Below are 21,147 nucleotides of genomic sequence, written 5' to 3' on the forward strand. Positions count from 1 at the left end.
CACTACATGAGGCAGCTCACACCAAATTTTTTCTTCTTGCTTACAGGCAAGAGAATTTTGTCGCACACAGTCATTTAAGCATGGAGTTGCTTACATGGCATTCTTAAAGGTTCTAGAAATTCTTCACCCCTTGTCCTTCCCAACATCCATAAATTCCTTCTTGGAATGTGTCAGGAAGAGAGAGGAGCCAGGAAACAGCCTTGAGGGTGGATTTTTTCCGAGGACATCTGATCCTTACAGTTAGTGAGGCCAGCACAACCTGTCTTAAAAGAATTAAGAGAACTCTGACTGCCAAACCAAAGCACTTCCAAGCCCTAGGTGTTTGAATTCCAGCACTGAAAAGCATTTATCCATTCATGTAGCATGGTGACTTAACCGGTGCCCAACTCAGATGCTACTGGAGCCAGCAATCATCCCAGAGGGCTGAGAATTAACTCATTTGGAAAATTATTCATTCTCGCATTCAACACAGATAAATTGAATGAGTGCTAAGATAGCCCAAGGGATAGTGAGGTGTTTGAGAGACCCATGATGGATCATTCTTGCTCTCATTAAATTCATGGTCCAGTAAAGAAAACAGACATGTCAACAGATAATTAGAGGGAAGAATGATAAATGCTAAAATGGACCATTATCCAGGGACCGTCTGTGCAATGTTTGAGAATATCTATTCTAGAATCAGTCGAGTACTATTGAACCCTGGTTCTGCCACTTGCTCTCAGTTTGACCCCTATGGAATTGCCATTTTTGTAGGTCAGAAATGGTTGGATAGAAGGCAACTTCATATGGTTCCATCTAGTAGCTACAACCTTTGATATGTAACTTTGCCTCTCTGAGACCCAATTTTCTTGTTTGTAAAATGGTAACACTAGTATCAACCTCACAATAAAGTTCTCTCAACTGCAAGTGGCAGAAAATGAGATTAAATGAGATAATATATGAAAATATTTAGGACAGTGCCTAAGGGGGGAGAGATCTCAGAAATCTGTGCGTGTTGTTATTGTGTGATGGTTTGTGTCCTTGATTTGGAGAAGGCAGTTATTAGAAGGCTAGTCTCTGAAGGATGGGAGATTTATAAGAGACGGCGGGGGAGCCCCCTCTTGCCCACTATTCCTTTTTCCTTGGAAGTGTACCATTGTTAGTGCTTCAGTTTGTCAAGGGAGAGGGATACTCTGAAATCCACAGTGGAGTGAGAACTTTGAGGTTCCAGCCCTGGTTTTTCTCCTGGTTTATTTATTCTCATCTGGTAGCAAGAAAGGCAAGTCTGTGAGCCTAGGGTGGGGCTCTTTTCTGGGAGGTCAGTACCCTGGCCAAGAGGCAGTGCTCCTCCTGGGATGGTTGTCCATGCCGCTCCGCCAGGGATTTCTTCAGAAGAGGCTACTTGCGGTTTACTCTTTTAAGACACTACTCCTGATGGGAAACGTTTGGCTCAGCTTCTCAGCACTTTCCACAGACACAGACAGACATGAGTGAAAATAAGATTTGAGTGGGGCTTAAAAGCAACTGTAGAAGATCATGGAGTTGGGGGGTGGCAAATCTGTAGCACCAAAACACATCCTTCTAGTATATGTGGCAGGCATTGCTAATCAGCACCTATCCATTTCCACAGAGCCCTGCTTCCCAGTTGGTATGAACACATCCCTCCAGGTAGATACATCTGAATCAGGAGATGTAGTACAGGCCTTGAAAGGGAATTACTGAACTGAAACCTCAGAGAAGGTCGGTAGATAATTAGTGGTAAAGTTGATATTAAAACCCAGAGATCCTCCCTCTTGGTCAATGAATTTGATTGAGGTTTATCTCTTCCCCCTAGCTACGGAAAGCCCTTCAAAAATAAGGGCATCTGAGAGGTTTCTAGTAATTCTTAGTCTGGGGTCTTTGTAAAGATACTTCAGAAAGAAGTATCAGCAAATAGGGTCTTGGAGAGATTCTGTGTTAAGAGATTTCCAGGTTTCTTGGTCCTGTAAGGTTTCTTCAGTTTTCCATCCATCCATCCACCCATCCATCCATCCATCATCCATCCATCCAACCAACCAACCAACCAACCAACCAACCAACCAACCAACCATCTTTTCAGTACATAGTTATTAAATACCTACCATCTGCCTGGCCTTGAGTGAACCATGAAGGATACAACAATGAGGAAGATCAGCATGTTCTAATCATAAAGCTTACAATTTCCTCCTGAAAGCTCACAAATGCAGTGTTTTTAAAAAATTATTATTTTTTATCTTTTCAGAGAAAGAGAGAGAGGGAGAGAGAGCGTGCATGGATGTGTGGGGTTGGGGAGGGGCAGAGGGAGAGAGAGACTCTCCAGCAGGCTCCATGCCCATCAATGGACAAATGGGAACCTGACGTGGGGCTCAATCTCACAATTCTGAGATCATGACCTGAGCAGATATCAAGAGTCGGATGCTCTACTGTCTGAGCCACCCAGATGCCCACAAATTTATTTGATTTTAAGTCCATGTACTGCGGATTTAATATTTGTGATATTCTTAAGTGTCATTGCAGATTGGGAACATGGCACACACTCTCAGGCTGACAGCAAGAGTCTAAGTGAGAAGATTCTTTTAAGGGACACTTGCTATTTACTTACTATGGGTTGCACACTGTGCTAAGTGCTAGGGAGACTCTGCAGAAGGACTTATTCTGTTTCCAGAAATCTCAGAAACTAGAACATACACAAGGTTCAGTAGCAGTGCTGGCCTGAAGAAGGAATTGAAGAAAGTGTCAGTCTGAGCATGTAAGCTCCCAGAGGGCTTCCTGGAGGAGGAAATGCTCAGAACCACCAAATGTTGATTAAAAAGGCCTTGAAGGTAAGGAAGAGTTTGAAATAATAACAAGGCTAATGAAAGTCATAAAAACGTCATCTATGACCATTCCATGTGTGCTTATTTTGCTAGTAAGTATCTTAAGTTTCCAATTTTAAATTCTTACAAAATGGTATGAGGCAGTATCTTTATTCTCATTTTGAAGATGAAGAAACTGAGGCAGAGAATATTTATGTGGCTTATACAAGTTCAGACACGTATTAAGTAGTGGTGTCAAGATTTGAACACAAGTCCATCTGAATCCAAATAAGTGCCCTAAATCATGGTCTTCTACAGCCTTTAGTGCTGGAAGGCTGGGGAAAAGGTTGTGGTTCAAGACCGGTCCCGAGCTCTGTCTCCATAACTTTCAAACACCTGGCTCAACTAGGAAAATCTCTGGAGATGCTGTCATAGCCCAGTTATCAATGAGAGAGGGTACCAGATATCTTGAAGGCTGCTCAAGAGCCCCTTTGCCATCTCTGAGTGGACAAATCTATTTGTCCTTCAAGACAGAGCTAAAAAAAGTCATCTATTGTTAGAAGTTTTCTTGGGTAATTTTTTCCCTCTGAATTCTCTGAGTTCTTGACTTCATATGATCTCCATCATGTGTCATTCTAAAATTGATTTTGGGTGACTCATTACATATGTATATCTTCCGCTTTTAGAGCACAAGCCAATTCTATCTTGTATTTATGTTGGACTATAAGGAGTTAGATTGAATGGAATCTGTCATCTCCATGTAGACATGAACTATATCTGAGTCATTCATCTCCTACTACCCAACACCAAGCTCAGTGTTTACAACATAGGGAAGGCACAATATGTTTATATTTACATGAAATAAAGCTGAATATATTTCTTGCTTTGAACTTACACATAGCAGGGGTACCTATGCATGGAACGACTGAATGAACAAATACTCTTATTTTCCTGATAGCTCTCGGAGAATTAGTTCTCCCATGATCTCTTCTAAGACAAGATGTATCAAGGAATTGACTATAGCTGCACCCCAGGAATTACTTCATTTTAATTCACTCAGCTGTTCACTGAGTACCTACTATGTGCCAGATACTACACTAAGCACAGGGTGACCAAGACACATTGGGCTTCTTCCCATGAGACTCCAGGCAACACCTCAAGGGTTCTTGAGAGCCTGGTACTGTCTGTGTTGAGACAGACCTTCCACAGGAACAAAGTAAACTCAACTAGACCTTTGGCAGGAGATGAACTCAACCAGGGCTGTGATGTACTCAGTGTAAAATTCTGGTTTGAATGGGAGTGAACCCTCTTGGGTTATTAGTCAGCAATTCCTTCCATTCCAGAGCAGTATTTGTTGTTGGTTAGATTAGGTCACTCCCTCTCCTTTTGAATTTTGACTTTTCACTACTTATTTTTCAGTTCCCAGAGATCTGAGGCTCTACTGAGACCACATAGTGGGGAGTGCAGCAGATCAAAGGGCTAGAAAATGAGCTTTGAGGCACAGTCCTGCCAACCACTCACTGTGGGACCTTGGGCAGGTCCCATCCACTCTCCTGTCAAATAAGGAAGAGTGTGCATCCCCAGTCCTTGACTCTTTGGTTCTAGGGACCTGTGATCCATTGCTAATTTGGCAATATTTCTGCTGAACTTAAATTTGGACTTCATTTTAGACCCATGTCAAGTAGCCAATATTAAGTACAGCCCTCTGCTCCCCACAAACTGTTTCTTTCTTTTGCTGTTTGGCTGAAGGGTTGGTGGTACTTTGTGGGTTCCTTCTTCCCATCCCCCAAACAGAAGTTTCCTTACCAACCCAATTAAACTCACAAGTCTTAATCCATAAAATATTTCCATCCAGACACAATAATGAGATTCATATTTGTGGTTTAGTATACCTAAGAAAAGCTCAGATGAAATATGACTAGATCCATTGATACATTTAGACCACAAACTGCCCTGGTGTGGTCTGGTTTCAATTTCTGAAATAAAAATTCTGCAGAGCACTTGCTTTCTCTCTCCTCTTTCTTGCCTAGACAGAAAGGAAAATAAAAAGTGGGTCTGACCAAGTGGCAACAATATAGGCTCTTGTAAAATTCTGGAAAATTGCTCCAAATGTAAATTTCAGTTCATTTCCTAATGGAACAATGACCTCCTCTGGCCTTCATCCAGAATTTCAGGAAATCTAGTTGACTCTACTGGAAGTAGGTTCCTGAGCTCTTGAGCCAAAGCAAAGAGATTAGAGCTTTGTCTAGAAGGGATGGGTTACAGACTGACTCATGCCTCAACGTTATATAAGAGACCTTCTAAAAAGGGCTCTGGGACATGATGACCCCTGTGAAACTGTTGTTAGCCACCCAATGCCAGAGATGTAGCCTTGTAAGACTTTGAAAATTCTTAAGGAGGCACTGGGATGGGATAGAGAAGAACATAGCCTTTCGAGCAGAAAAACTGGAGATCAAAGTCTGCTTACCTGCTGGGGAGCCTTGGACTAAAACCTATAATGTTTCTGAATGGTGGCTTCTTCAGCTATAAAATCAGGATCTTTCCAGGGTTGTTGGAGACAGTGACTAGAATAATAGAGTTATGAGTGCTACCTAAATGTTAGTATCTGTTCTGCTTTTCTCTTCTCTTCCTCTGTGGCTTCCCTTATTAGGGAGCTCTTCAGCATCAGACATAATAGAAAATAGTAATATTATAGAGGTGGTTCAAACATCGACTGAGAGGTTGAACTGGTTTGGGACACAGCTGAGTTTTAGCTTACTTGTCAACCTCAGTCAGCTGATATGGCCACTTGGCACCATGGCCTCGTCTGGACTCAGGGGTAAAAGTGTTGCGATGGCTTAGTAATGAACTCCATGGGTCGTGAAGTGAGAGAGCATTGATATGTGTGCTAAATATTTGGCATAGCAAGACTAGATGGCTTTGGCAATCTTTTCTGAGCCAATGTGCTGATATTTGAATGAATGGAATGCCGATTGAGACCTGAGACAGAGGGAACCAGATGGAGTGTCTGATGATATAAAGGCCGGTATGAATCAAGTGCAATAAAACTTGATGCATTTTGATAGAAGTTGACTCCTGAAATGAAACTATGCTTCTAAAATTGGAAGCAGGACACTGGACTCTCAGGGAAAACTAGCACTGCTCTGGCAATTAATTTGTGTGATACTCACACAAGGGAACATACTTTCATTGTCTGTTCTCTCTTTCTCAAATGGGCCCATTTCTGTGCTTCAACAGGAGCTAATACCGACTGAACACACCTGTGCCAGGAATCGTGCTGCCTGTCTTACTTGGGTTATTTTGTTGAATCCTCTCCAAGGCCTATGAAGTAGTTACCTTTCTTTGTTTGTTTGTTTGTTTATTTTTCATTTAGGGATGAGGAAACTGAGGTTCACACCGCTCCAGCTCACAGGGCTAGAAAGGGGCAGCAGGGATTTATTTCAGAGGGACAGACTCATGTGTTAGAGAGCCATTCCTAACCCTCAGCTTTGCTGCCATCTTTGACTGATGTCAAAGTGTGGTCTGCACAGCAAAGCAAAAAGGCAAACTTCAAAAGGACCCAGGGTCAGGGTCCAGGGTAACTATTGACAATAAAAGACCTTTACTTCCAGAGAGAGCTGGAGAAGCTGCACATGAGCCTGAAAAATAGATATTTTTAACCCCTGACTTGGGTTTAATTAGCTGTATAACTTTAGGTGGCATTTTGTAAAATGTAATCTACAACATGTTGGCAGGTATTAATACAAGGGGAAAAAAGATTTCCTCGTTAAACATGTTTGGAAAATGCTATTTTAAACCAAATGTTATTTTAAACCTAACAAATTATACAGCTTTGTTTACTTCAGGGTTTTCCAGGGTCTTAAATGGGTTTGTGTTCATGGGAAATCTCCAAGAGGGGGAGAGTTTATAGTGTTTTCCAAACCCACTTGATTATTTTGTGTTTGAAGTATGTCACAGGATTCGGTTTGGTGGCACACAATGGGGAAAGTGCAGATTTGGAACAAATCTACACCCTCCTCCTTCCATTTCCTTACACGTTAGATGGGAGTAATGATGATATTCAATCATGGCCAGTCTCTGAGTGCAAGGCTTGTGGATGGAGACTCTTCACCAATGTAAACTGTGAGTGAGGCAGACAGTGTCACGCGTATTCTCTGACTGGAACTTTACAGATGCCCTTTTTATTTTAAGATTTATTTATTTATTTGAAAGAGACCCTGAGCAGGAGAGGCAAAGGGAAAGGGAGAGTGAATGTCAAGCATACTCAGTGCTGAGTGGGGCTCAATCTCATGACCCTAACATCACAACCTGAGCCAAAACCAAGAGTCAGATGCTTAACCAACTGCACTCCATTCAGGGCTCGCAGCAGATGCCCTTTAATGGTGATGGCAACCTTAGCCATTAGGAAGTGCTGTTTGTATTTTACTGTTATGAGAGCTGACGGCTTCAGAAGGTGAAATAGCTTGCCCAGCCACTAATTATGTTATTTAGAATTAAGAACTCAGTCTTATAATTCCAAATCCTACGCTCTTTCTGCTATACCAAGTTATCTTTTTAAGTAAGATTCACTTTATCTTAAGTTTAAACAATATTTATGCAACAAATATCACAGGGATACACAATATCACTCATGCAAGTAGAATTGTTGGATCCCTAAAATGGGGCCCCTTAGGAGGGCGGGGCTGGGGAGCCGGAGTGCATATGGCCATTTTATGTACAGTTTTGAACTTGAGGGGAGGCACGAAGCCAAATGTGCTATAATATCTATGTCTCAGGCAAATCTTTAAAGCCCCTGGAAACAGCCTACTCTCTTTGAGTCTGGTCTGGAGAGAAAGTGAGTAAGTGAGAGGAAGATAAAGTGAGAAGTAGCAGACAGAGGAGCTTAAGAAATCTCTCCTTTCTGGAAAACTGGCCCTCATGCTATGTATGACCAAAAAAAAAAAAAAAAAAAAAAAAAAGAGTACTGTTTCCAAGAAATCAGTCAAGGCATGAGAGTCTTGCAGAGGGTCTAGAAATTACAACTTTCATTTTTAAAAGAATGGACTTTCATGAACAAATAAGCAAATAAAGAAAATTGTGGAGAGGGGGGAGTCCTTTCTGGACAACAGCATTTAATTCAGCATATGACAGGGAAGTCAACAAATTTAGCCTGGGAGAGATAAAAGACAGAGGAGGTTCCAGGGGGAAATCGAGGGTGAATCATAAAAATGAATAACTCTTCTGTCATTCTTTGAAGTTTCTTTCAGTATTATGTTTTTGGAGGGGGACTTACTAGATGAGCCTTTATTTCTGTTTCAATTGCATCATATGTGTAAATATAATAATATACACCTTGCTAGGTTGTGGTGATTGAAAATTAGGTATCTAAAGTTAACACACTGGCAGGAGTCCGTATTATTTCTAAGTGACCAGACAGTAAATACTTTAGGTTTTGCAGCTAGATGATCTATGTCACAAAGACTCAACTCTACAACTGCAGAAAAAATAGCCATGGTCATGGCATAAAGGAATGAGCATGGCTGTGTTCCAATAAAACTTTATTTATAAAAATAGGCTGCCACCTGGTGGCTTCCTGATGGATGCTGGACTATAGTTGTAAAACCAGATACAGAGTGAACTGGACAAGAAGGAAACTAACCTTTTGTTGAGAGCCTTCTATATATCTGTTTTGTGCCATGCCTTATGCTAGAAGCTTTTTATACATGCTATCATTTATCTTGTCATTTGTCATGGCAACCTGGTGAGACAGGTATTATTATGCACATCTGAAAGTTAAATTGAGACTCAGGGAGATTCAGTGACTGGTTTAGATGGACAGCCGGCATTTGGACCCTAACTTGTGACTCTAAAATGCATGCTCTCAATTACTACCCAGGCTGATTCATCAAGCAACTTCCTGTTTATATAAGGTGAAAAAAATTTTTTTTAAAAGATTTTATTTATTTATTTGACAGACATCACAAATAGGCAGAGATATAAGGTGAAAATTTAAATTAGTGCTGCTCGGTAAAGAGAGAGATCAGAGCCCGAGCAGACACCTCACCTTCCATTTCCTAGATCTTTAGCAGCAATCTGGTGGCTGTCTGTGTGTAAGCACTGAAATATTTGACCTCTTTCTCCCAGAGCCTCTGGCTGGACCTCAAGTTTTGTACACTTCCCCTTTGGAGAATGCTTAAGCCAAGGTGTACTGTTTGCAAACACTTATTAGTTTTTAGGCAGTTGTTGGCAAGTTTCCTTTGGCCTGAGATGGGATTCCAGAGTCTGCTGAAGCCTGGCTGTGCTCATTGATCATCTCAGCCAAAAAGAGCTGCTAATTAGGGCGACACCCCACTTTACCTCTAGAGTTAGGTTTTCTTGCTCTGGGCATTCCTGTTTCAGCCCGAGTGGTTTGCTGGGCTTTTACCATAGGTCTAGATGAGTGAGAGCAAATTTATAGTCCTTTTAAAAATCTATGAAGCCTTGTGCTCTAGTGCAGAATTTACCAGAATACATTCCAGAATGTTTTTAGGTACATGTCCTGTGGAAAATGGCATTTGTGGTCAAGTAACTTGGGGGATATAGGTTAAACAAAGCTGAGTAGATTCCTGCTACAGGATTTTTTAGATCATGTACTCTTCTCCCCCAAATCTCCCACTGGCTTCTAACCACACTTAGAATAAAATCTAAACTCCCAGCAGAGTACCTACAGAGCTCATTACTTTGTTTTATTCAGATCTCTGCTTAATGTCATCTCCATGTCTCACCCTTTGAAAAGGACACCCCACTCAATACCATCTCATTGTCTGTTCCCTTACTATGTTTTCTGTTTCTTCTTGGCAAATACTTGCCTGAAATTGTACTCAAAAGTTTATTTGAGGGAGCGTCTGGGTGGCTCAGTGGGTTAAGACTCTGCCTTCGGCTCAGGTCATGATCTCAGGGTCCTAGGATCGAGCCCTGCATCGGGCTCTCTGCTCAGCAGGGAGCCTGCTTCCTCCTCTCTCTCTGCCTGCCTCTCTGCCTACTTGTGATCTCTGTCTGTCAAATAAATAAAATCTTAAAAAAAAAAGTTTATTTGATTCCTTATTATCATCTATCTTCTTCCTCCATAATGTAAGCTCCATGAGGAGCTTAAAAGGATCTTGCATGTCCTCTTATCTACTTTATCTCCACCTCCAGAATATGAGCTAAGAATTCCCGGGGTGCCTGGGTGGTTCAGTGGGTTAAAGCCTCTGCCTTCAGCTCAGATCATGATCCCGGGGTCCTGGGATCGAGTCTCGCATCGGGCTCTCTGCTCAGCAGCGAGCCTGCTTCCCCCCCCCTCACTCTGCCTGCCTCTCTGCTTACTTGTGATCTCTCTCTGCCAAATAAATAAATAAAAAATCTTAAAAAAAAAAAAAGAATTCCCAAGAACAGGACACAGTGCCAAGGATTCCCTAAACCTCTTTGTCCACAGAACACTTTTATAGTAGCATCTCACAAGAATGTTGCTCCACAGGCCACAGTTTTAGGAACTGCTTGTCTAATGGAGCTTTATTTCCCATGACCATTTCAACAATAGGTAGCAAATATGACAATAAAACATTCATACCCAAGTGTGAGTTTTGTACTAAGCAATGCACTCACCCTTATACCATTTAATCATCACAATAACCTTTTGGAGTAGGTGCTACTATTTTGCCTTTACTATGGATGAAAATGAGGGTAAGAGAAGTTAAGTAACTTGGCCAAGATCATGTTGATAAGAAAAGAACAAGCCCTTGAACCCAGAACTAATGCCAAAGCCATACTCTGAACCATTAGCTGATCCTCTCCTGTGCTGTGAATTTCTCCATGTCCTAAGATAGAGAACTCTTTGTCTCCATCCCTCCTCCCACTGGCTGTAGACTGATCCTTGTTACAACCTCCAGATAACAGGATCTCCTGTGACTCAGCCTCAAATCCCCAGACAGGCCTCCTCTGTCCTTGGTACTGGTTTTTCCAAACCCCAGGCAGGGCGTGCTTTGATCCAGAAGCCTCCTCTGAAAGCAAGGGCATTCCTTGAAGTCTGTGCCCTGAGATAGTTTCCTGTCCCAGAACAGGGCTGGCTTCCTTCTGTCATAAGTCACGACAGTTGACTACACAGTAGTAGTAGACAGTAGTAGACAGTAGACAGTAGTCTACACAGTTGGAAGCCCAGAGGGCAAGACATGAAAACAACCTCAAGTTTTGGGCTTTCTAAATAAACTCTAGTGAGGAAAGAGAAGTCCAAATCTGGGACACAGTAAGAACTCCTGTCTGTGGTAGAAGGTTAATTTTATTCCAATTGTGCTCAATTTCAGATGAACCAGATATAAATTCTCCTTTCAAGAACTATACTGGCAGGAGCAGACAGCCAGTTCCAGAATGATAAGGGTGATGACAGAAAAAGATACAGGGTAGAATGGGATGACAATAAAAGGACATCTCCTCTATCCGGAGGAGAGAGGTGGTTTTTGAACTGAATTTTGAAAGGAGATTATGAATAGGTAAAAAAACACAGGGAAGGATATTCTAGGAAAGAGGGAGTGGCATTTTCTAGGGCATAAAAAATCATGAAACAGTTGGTGTTGAGAGCAGGGATTACAGCTGAAGTACAAGATGTGTTTGGAGGTTGGAAGCCAGACCATGAAAGAAACTGAATTCTAGGTTGAAGATCTGAATTTTTTCTGTGGCCAGAAGAGAATCATTTGGGAGTCTTTAGGACAGGGAAGGTTTACCTACAACCCAGGTTGAGGGACAGATTGAAAGGAAAGGCTGGTGGGATGGGAGCCACTGGGAAAACTATTGCTATGGTCTATCTGTGAGATGCATGACCTGAACTAGGATGATGAGGGAGGGTTAGGGAGGCAGTGAACTGATTTACTTGTTAAGGCAATAGAATCCACAAGATTTGGAATATGGTGGTGTAGGAAAGAAAAAGTGGAAAGGGAGAAAGAATTAATCCCAAATTTTAGTCTTCATTATATCTGCTAAGAGAGGAATAAGGTTGGGAAGGGGAGAAATTGGAGGAGTTTCAGATTTTGTCACTTCAAATGTCCTGCCTTTGAATGAAATATATTTGAAGTCACTGCCTTGGACAATACTATCCTGAGATATTCAAGAGGAATGATGGTTCCCCAGTGAAATAGGATATCTAATGCAAAACACCTGGCTCCATCTTATACATGGAGGGAAAGCATAAATAAGACACAGTCCACTCTAGTGGCTATCATAATTGTTGACTGCCAATCAACAGAAGTGCAGGTGGCTTGGGTGAACTTGTTATTGATAAGAAGTTGTCAGAAATAGTTGACACTGGAGTTCTGGAATGGCAGAGAAGCTCTGAGATGGGCCCCAGTGATGCCCCTCCTGTTCAGATCTTTGTGCAATTCTCTTCCCTTGAGTGTGGGATGGCCTAGTGGCTTATTTCTAACCAAAAAAAAAATATGGCTAAGGTGATGGGTATCACTTCCACAATTAAGCTGTACAAGATGTCTGTTTGTTTGCAGGCTCTCTCTCCCCCCTCTCTCTTACTCTCTCTCTCTCGTTGGCTTTGAAGAAACAAATGGCCATGTTGGAGAAGTCCATGCGGCAAGGAACTCAGGGTGGCCTTGGGCCAAAAGACCTCAAGAAACTGACCATAGCCAACAACCATGCACGTGAGCCTGGAAGCTAATAATTCCCCAGTTGGCCCTTCAGATGAGACCCCAATTCTGGCTAACACTGTGAGTGTAGCCTCAAGAGAGACCATGAAGTAAAATGTCCAGCTAAGTAAGCTATGCTCAGATTCCTGACCTAAAGAAATTTTAAGATAACAAACGGATGTTACTTTAAACCACCAAACTTCATGGCAATTTATTACGCAGCAAGAGATAACAAATACAGTGGCCTCTTGCCTCAACCCATATGTGCTAAAGCTGTTCAGAGAATAAGACTCCGATAATTTTCCCTTTTAAAATAATATATTAACTCTGACATTTTTTTATATTGTCCCTGGCTTCCAAGAGCAAGCATCAGAAGACTTCAGACCGAGACCTGACCCTGTTGCCAACTGGCGTGAAATCTTAGAGGGACTTTTCCCTCTTCTGAGTCTCAGTTTCACTGTCATCCAAATAAGGGGAGTTAAACCAGGCCAGCAATTTACAGAAACTTTATTATTATTATTTTTTTTGCCACAGAACTCTTTGACCAAAGGACATTTCATGAGGAAGCTCTGTGCACAAAACAGATAAAAGTGAAGGGCTTAAGTTAAAATCAGATTGAGTAGAGCCCCTGCTTGGCCTCCCCATCTCTCCACGCAGCCCCCAAATCACCTTGGAGGTGGAGCCCCGGCTTAGAGGCTGCTGATGAGCCCTTTTAATGTCAACATCCTCTAGGTTCTCAGGAAAAATTTTTTAACAAACCACCTGTGATTTAGAACACTCTCTAAGTGAGAACACTCTACTGTGACATCTCTACATCAAGCCACCTCCGTGTGACCATCCCAGGACCCAGGGCTGGAGTTTCCCAGAGAGCAGCTCGCTTCCCTTGGGGGCAGCACCAAAGGTGCCAGTGCCCAGCATGAGATGATTTTTACTTCCCAGAGTTCCCTAGCAGATGGGTTCTTTCCCGCTCCTTGTGTACCTGCTTCTCCGAGACTGTTTCTTCCCTAACCAGAAAGTTGTGGCTTTCTTGTCTGGATGTATCCCCATGCTTTCTTGGTGTTGCTGTTGTTGCTGTTATTTTGTATCCTGGTGCCTAGACTGGATGCAGTGTTTGGGAGAGGATCGGGCTGGCTGAGAGCCCAGGGCTGCTTCGAGCTCCCTTGTTCTGGCTGTGGTGTGTCACTTCTGCAGGGAGGCCACGTGTTCCTGCTGGACCACATGCCTAGAAAGTTCCCCAGTGCACTGCTACGAGCCAGGAGGTCCTTATGCTGCACATGTAGGCCTAGAGCTCTGAACAGAAATATACTGACTTGCGCTCAATATTCAGTCCCTGACATCTTTCTTTCTGCCAAGTATGGTTTTGACCCTGAACATACCCCTGGATGATAAAATTTGAGTTCTCCTCCTCCTCCCAAGGATCCCCTGGCCTGAAGTCCAACACTGGCAATTCTCTTATCAGTTAAGCATTGCTCTCTCTACAGAACTGCCCTTTAAAAATGTAAATATTCCCCTGGAGAGTAACCTGCTGTCTTTAACTTCCTTCTTTTCTGAAAAAGGGAAGAAAACCCAAGGGCTGAGAGGCACAGTGAAGGTATAGTTGTGGGAGCTTTCTACTCTCCACGTTGTGCAAATGACAACCATTGTAGCCTCAGTTTACCCACCTGTAAGGTTATCTATGGTTGCTGGGATAATCTAAGAGTGAGGCATGGGAAAGTCATTTTATATGTTTATAAATTTATGTGCATCCTACTTTGTCAAAAACTGACCCAACAGAGAAAAATGCTTCAAAAGCCATGGAACATAGTTCAGAAGCGAGGCAATGCTGTGCTATTGTTCCATTTCCTTTGGGACGGCAGAGAGTTTCTTCAACAATAACTTACTGGGGGCCTGGTACCTGTCAGCAGGTGGCGAGGCTTTGGGGAAAATGAGCAAGACACAGTTGCTGCCTCTCTGATGACCTTGACGTCAGGGGTGTGCAGTTAGGTGGGGCAGGGAGTGGATTATCAAAGTATTTACAACACACATAGGTCAGTCGGAGAAGCAGAGAGTTCTGAGGGAACCAGGAGAGGGGTAGCTGAGCCAGCCTGCGGGCTAAGCATGGCTTCACGAGGCTGCACTTGCTTCTGTGTGTGCACTTGCTTCAGGTCTCAGGCTGGTGAGGGGCCCCAGGTGTGGATCAGCCTTCACCCTGGGCTGCTTAGAGTCCAGTAGAAGAAACACATTGCATCAGGAATTATACACTAATTATTTCATTACAGTTTCCACAGGAAGTGAAACCAGAAGGAGCAAGTCAGAGATACCGCCAGTGGCTGCCCCGCTGAAGAGAAGAACACTGGGGTTCTCATTCTCTTTTCATTCTCTCTTAGAGAGGGTGTCTAGCCCTCTCTGTTACCAGAAAACGAATAGAATTAAGGTGTCAAGCTTGACGTGCATATCCTAATTTTTTTTTTTTTTAATTTATTTAACAGACAGAGATCACAAGTAGGCAGAGAGACAGGCAGAGAGAGAGGGGGGAAGCAGGCTCCCTGCTGAGCAGAGAGCCTGGGATCCATCCCAGGACCCTGGGATCATGACCTGAGCCGAAGGCAGAGGCTTTAACCCACTGAGCCACTCAGGTGCCCCCTATCCTAATGGTTTTAAGTATGTGTTCAGGACTCGGAGCTGGGTTTGAGTTCTGGCTCCGATATTTACTATCTGTGTGGAAGCTACTTAAACTTTTTCAGCTTCAGGATCCCCATGTTTGAACAGGGGGTGGTTACACTGGCTGGATGGTTGATGACTCAAAGGCAAAATGCCTGTAGAGTTGTTAGGAAATGTTAGCTATTACAATCACCCCCACACCCCAGTTAGAAGCCCTTCTTGGACCTGTTCACGAAGGAGTTCATAGCAGCCAACTCACCTCCTCCAGGGCAAGAATTAGCCACTGGTTTGCTCTGAGGCAAAGCTGTCAACTTTCAGAGCTTACTAAATCTCTCCCGCTCTTGACGCAGGGTGTTTGGGGGGTGGGAGTGGGTGTCAAAGGACCAGCCAAAACTATTCAAGTTACCATGGCTACAGAATTAAGAACCTGTGAATTTCAGGAAATTGCAAAAAATCTGAAACAACTTGGCATGATTTTTTTTTTTTCACTTCCATTCACAAAGAGACTAGAAATGCATGTGGAAGGACATTAACTCACACAGTTTGCTTTCAGTGTGGGCATTTTGCTCGTAATCCTTCACGGAGGGTCAAAGGATACACTGACAGTGCTCAGTGAGGTTATGACTAAGTAGAGGCCAGAGATATGACACAAGGCAGAAGGAAACAGAAAAACAATTCTAGGCTTGAGGCATTACTGAAAGAAAAGTCTGGTCACAAGGGTTGGAAACAGGTAGGCACACAGACTATTCCCCTCTACCCAGAAGTCGCGCGGTACACGCAGCCCTTTATGACAGGTAAGGCCTTTGGTCGGGATGGGGTTATTGCCTGGAGATGGCAGGAGTTTGATGGGGTTTTCCCTGTTGGAAGGGAGCCTTCGGCTCATGTTTCCCACATGTTGGAGATGTTCAGATTGGCTGGGTTTAGATTCACGGGAATCCCCTGTGATCTTTTCAAGTCGAGAAGTAATTGAACCATCACCCTCATCTCTAGGACTTCAGGGGAATTTGTGGCTTGGAGCCTACAACCCTTTATTTCCTGATTGTCTTGAGATTCACTGCCCCAAGGCTGGGCACACTGATCTCACTCTGTCCCCACATCAGCCCTTTTACACCAGGTGCTCAGCTCAGCTGGCTCTCAGAGAGGGTGCGGGGCAGGTGCGGTCCTGCTTCTCCAAGCAGGGCTCCAGCTTGCAGAGCACAGCAAAGTACGCGCCTCCTTTCCTGGGAAGAAAACCAACAGTAATGACCCGACTGCTACCTTTAGTGTCATTCTTCTCTCTCTCTCGGGGCTGAAATTCGAACTTTTCTGTTTCCAGGCAGAGAACTGCACCACTATAAGCTGACCTTTTCTGGGCACCATGAAAAATGATATATGCAGGGCTATTCTGTAAAGTCAATAGATACCAATGCCAGCCGGGGCTTCTCTACCATCTGGCCAATGACTGAAAGAGATCATTCACGGTTCCATAAGGGGTCAGCCCTGCCTGACGTCAGGAAGCAATGAAGCACCGTGGAAAGAAGAGTAGAGTTTTAGAGCGTGTGGGTTCAAAGCCAACTCCGCTCCTGACTTATGGAAAACCCTCATGTGAACCACTAAACTTCTTCGGGTTTTCACTCTCTGTCCATAAAATAGAGGGAGTGATTTATAACTTGCAGTGTTACACTGAGAATTAGATAAGGAATGACAAACTCTATCACACAGTTAGCCCTCAATGTTAATTACTGTGTGTATGTGTTTTATCCTCACCACAAGGAGCTGTGTATCTGGGGTGAGCTGAATGTCTGGTACTTTCCAAACTAAAGTGATTTCAATGTGGAGAGACTTGTGCTTTATACCAGCTAGATAGCTTTGCTTTCCTTGTAAGAAAACGTGGCTGTATTTCTACAGAAACCCAGGGGAAGAGCAGAATAGGTGTTTTTAGTTCATCGTGAGCATCAGAAGGGGGAGACTTAAGGGGGACATGTTTTTCATTCTGTCAGCTTGAATTCCCTTCCCAAATTCCATTCTGGTTATATGATCAGGCTACTGCTGTATTTATGGGTGGCCACAGCCTGGCTGGAGCGTAGATTTAGTCAGAAAGGAAGTTTTTTCCCCTTCTAAAGACAGCAAACGCAAGAAGCAGCAGCATTCAGAAGGCACACGGTGAAATGTGTTTCTGATTTGGGGGTCACCGGGACTTGGGTCTGAAAAGTGGCTCCATCACCCTGCATTCTAGGATCTGGAAAAATTATTCATCCTCTCTACTCTTCAACTTATGTCTTTATCCAATAAGCATGGTCCATTTCTCAGAGACGCAGTGTGGATGTTTCGTGAGATGATGTGCACAAGGGGGGCATAGAATAGACTAGGCTCTCCATGTATTTTGGCTACTGGTATCATTAAAATAAATTAAAATCAGCATCCCTTGTTAAGGCTTTTATGTTTCCCGTATTCTTGTCTACGGTCCTACTCGGGGAATCGTATTGATTCCTGTTCCAGGTGGGGACCCGAAGGGGCAAACTGCAATGCAAAACGGCAGCCTGAATGTGCACTGCCTTGTTTCATGATTTTTAACTGCATTTTGTGTCATTCAAGGTTCTGGGGAAATGTCCCAAAGGGCTGAGAACAATGGGGTGAGTTTCAGACCCTCCACTCCCACGTCAGCCAAAGCAGCCCCACATTTACATCCATATTGGAGTTCTGCCATCAATTTCATTTAATGAATGTTTCCACAGCTAAACAGAAGTTTGAAAACCACTGTCTGAGAACACGAATTTCAGATAAGTCCTTATAAACTGAGAAGCAAGAAAACTAAGAAAAACCTCCATTTATTGAGCCCCTACTACGTGTCAGGTACCGAATCTGCCATATATTATCTCATTTGGCCGTCACAAGAGCCCAGAGAGATACAGATCGTCACCCTCTTTATATGGACAACAAAACTGAGGGCTGGAAGATCAGTAACTTCTTTGGAGGGAGGAGACAAGCAGTTAGTAGAAGATGAGATAGGGAAGTTAGGGTTTTTCAAACAAAGCACAGAGAAAAAAAATCTTTAAAGACTGTAGAGTTGGTAATACCCCTTTTCATCCTTATCCGATTCACACTGTTCTGAGCAAACCAGAGAATATTCATACCGTGCACGCATTTCTTCCCCCAAACCCCATCACCCACCTGAAACACATACGGTCAAAGCACAGTCACCTCTATTGTAATGGGCCCCGATGCACACAATGCCAGCAAATTTCCCCCAGATTTCTTTAGTGCTGAACAAACCTCCCCCAGTCCTCCATCGGGCTGACCATATCCGAAGGGCAAGGCAGAAAGCTGGCTGGGGTGGGTAGCAGGTTTTATTTCTAAAGCACATATGGGAAAGCTTTATAAAAAGTGGTGGTGGGGGGAGTCCACAAAACATGAAAAAGAGGCATTCATTCTTCAAGTGGGGCTCCCTGTCCTGCTCTCACTAGGGACGGAGAGCATTTCCAAGGAGACCCCCCGGCAGCATCCTACTTTGTAGCGGACAGCTTTCGAATCTGCAAACGCCCAAACTCAAAATCTTGTGCATTCTGGAGTCAGAACCTGACATATACATCCAGCCCTGGGCTGTTCCCTTTCTCCTAACCTGTGCCAAAACAACCTTCTGCTTGTGAAATATAGCCAAGTCTCCAACCCGCCAGCCCAGTGAGACGCCCTCAGACCAGGGAGATGAAAAGAAGGGGGTTCGGGGTAGGGAGTGAGGAACACACGAGAAACAATCCAAGATCGCCTAAATGCCTCTTTTAACTTCCAAGGTGATGGCAGTGTTTGACAAATGACAGTGATTTTTCCAAACTTCCGGTTACTGAGCACTTACTCTCCCAAATGCTTTATGCTCCATTTCCTTCTCATAATGACAACAGAAGTTATTGTGCCCATTTTAGGTAAGTGGACACTGAGGCCCACAGAGGTTGCAGATTCTCATCATGGTAACATCTTTGATAGTGGTGGTGGGGACACCAAAATGACTGATGCCTGGCTTCGAAACTCGAGCTCCTAAGCCCCTTGTAACACTGAAGAGAGAGAGGAGCCCCTGTGCCCTTCTCAGAGTCTGCCAGGTAGATCTTCCCAGCCAGGGGGCAAGGGGTTTCTCAGGGCTTTCTGTGATGAGGAGTGAGGAGGGGGAGGTGATTCTAGAAAGATGCAGGGTACCACTGGCTCTAAGCACCCCAAGACATGCACAGGTACCCAGCCCGAGGATCAGTGAATCAGGAGATACCCACGGGGAGTCCCCCTGCCCTTCAGCATGGAAGTTGGGGTCCCCCCTCCCACCTAGTACTCTAGCTGCTCATCTGGCCCTAGGACTTGCCTCCTCCCTTCTGTTCTCCAGCCCTCCTCCCTCTCTCTGTCTAACCACAGGGAGGATGTCGTGGAATGAGGGATGGATACAAAACTTTTGTACACTGCAAGGTGAGCGCCCTTTAGAGATAAAATTTTATTGTTCTATCATCCTCTATCAGCCTTCCCTTAACCTATCCCAGAGCAAGACCACAATGATCTCCACCTTCAAATTCTACCAGTCTCCCCTGCAGACCAAAATAATCACAGGTGAATCAGCCAGGCAGGGAGTTAAGAGAAGATTCCCACTTTTCTTCAGGAGGACGCAGAGATAAAAACTTTACAGAAAGTTCCTTCCACGTGCGACTGCTCATAAAACTCAAACAACCCCTCCAAACCTCCAAGTCGGGAAGGGGTAAGCAGAAGACAGTCAAGGTGCATCTGATCATAACAAATACACCGTTTTGCCAACGGCGAAGACACGGAGGAAGTTTTAAAATGATGAGCCCACCGCTCCTCTGGCACCAAGAATGCAAACAGTGAGCCATAACGATCTTTGGTGATTGGGGTGAAACACACTTACCTCTCCGGAGTTGGGAAGGACCTAGATCCTTGAATGAACCAGCTCCATGGAGTCAGTGCCTGGCTGTGAGCAGCGGGGCTCCCACGTGCGCTGCCCCCGGCGTCACCCGCAGCCGCACAGTCTTTGTGCGAAGAGAGGCCGGTGTGAGTCTGCGCTCGCGGGAGAGCAGTGACAGTAGGCAGGCTGTGGCCAGCGCAGCCAGCTTTGGCTGGCTTATATAGCAGCTCCTGCCTCTGTAATGGGACGCCTCGCCTCCAGACATCCTTTCCTACTTTTTCAGTTGGTGAATTAAAGGAACAGCCCTCCCAGCGGAACAGGGTTAGCTCATGAAAGACGCACTCACTCCCTGCTCCCTGCCAGGAAAAGAACCCATTTGCATACAATTTATGGCAAAAGTAGGAATTCCAGCTTCCCTCCTCTGCCTCCTCCCCTTCTCCACCCCCAACCCAGACCCAGAGCAGCTGTAAGCTAGGTGTGATTTTTGCTTGGCTCCCCAAACTGATTTTCTCATTGTGAGACAGAAGCCCAGGGAATGAGAGGGCGCAGGACCGGCAGCTCTGGCTCTGCTGCCCAGGCGGGCTGGAAACTCCACTGCCACCCTGGGCTCCCGGCGCGCCGGGGCTCTGCTCCGCAGCTGCTCAGTGGCACCTCCAAAAGGAAAGGGGCTGAGCCCAGTTCCTGGAAAGAGGACCTAAAGCCCTGCAGAAGCCTGGGGTGGTTGGGTTTCTCTGGGCCAGCAGAGAGATAACCCAGGATTAGCTGTCAGCAGCAGGGCAGTGCAGGGAGCAGCAGATCTGCCCAGCTGGTCTTCTGGGCGGAGGGAGCTGTGCCCAGCTGCCCAGAGGCTTCACCCTCCCAGCACCCCCCCCAACCCCCCGCCCTACCAGGGGCAGCTTTGTGGACAATGCCCGTGTTCTGTGAGTGGGCCGGTCTTCTAAGTAACACCTTCTGGGGAAAACCTTTCTGAAGTTTTCTTAGTGCGGCAAAGTGTCCAGCACAAAGAAAAAAAAAGGTTAACAACTTAATCTTTGAGACATAAACTGAGCTTTTGCTCTCCAGCGTGCTGTGGATTCTTTCCAAGCTCTGAGTCATCAGTTCGATCGTTGGTTAGCATGCACTGAGGATCCGCAGGGCACACACAGGCATCCAAGGCAGTCGGGAAGCCTTGAGGGCACGGCACCCACGTTTCAGCTTGTCACAACGTACAGCAGTTTTGTGATAG

At 44.6% G+C, this 21,147-nt stretch overlaps 1 protein-coding gene across 14 annotated transcripts in view; it reads right to left on the reverse strand.

Moving 5' to 3' along the window:
- The window catches only part of TNC (tenascin C), a 93,314-nt gene extending 73,065 nt beyond the window's left edge, over window positions 1–20,249 (reverse strand). For 5 of the 14 annotated variants that reach the window (XM_047699934.1, XM_047699929.1, XM_047699931.1 and 2 more), the window contains exon 1: window positions 19,926–20,246. The gene's annotated coding sequence lies outside the window, so the exon portion shown is untranslated. Of the gene's footprint in view, window positions 1–19,925 lie in introns of all 14 variants that reach the window. The other 9 variants (XM_047699925.1, XM_047699927.1, XM_047699928.1 and 6 more) reach the window with 6 other exon arrangements.
- Between the last annotated feature and the right edge of the window lie 898 nt (window positions 20,250–21,147).

This window comes from Lutra lutra, chromosome 13 (assembly GCF_902655055.1).
Source record: "Lutra lutra chromosome 13, mLutLut1.2, whole genome shotgun sequence".
NCBI classification, from domain to species: domain Eukaryota; kingdom Metazoa; phylum Chordata; class Mammalia; order Carnivora; family Mustelidae; genus Lutra; species Lutra lutra.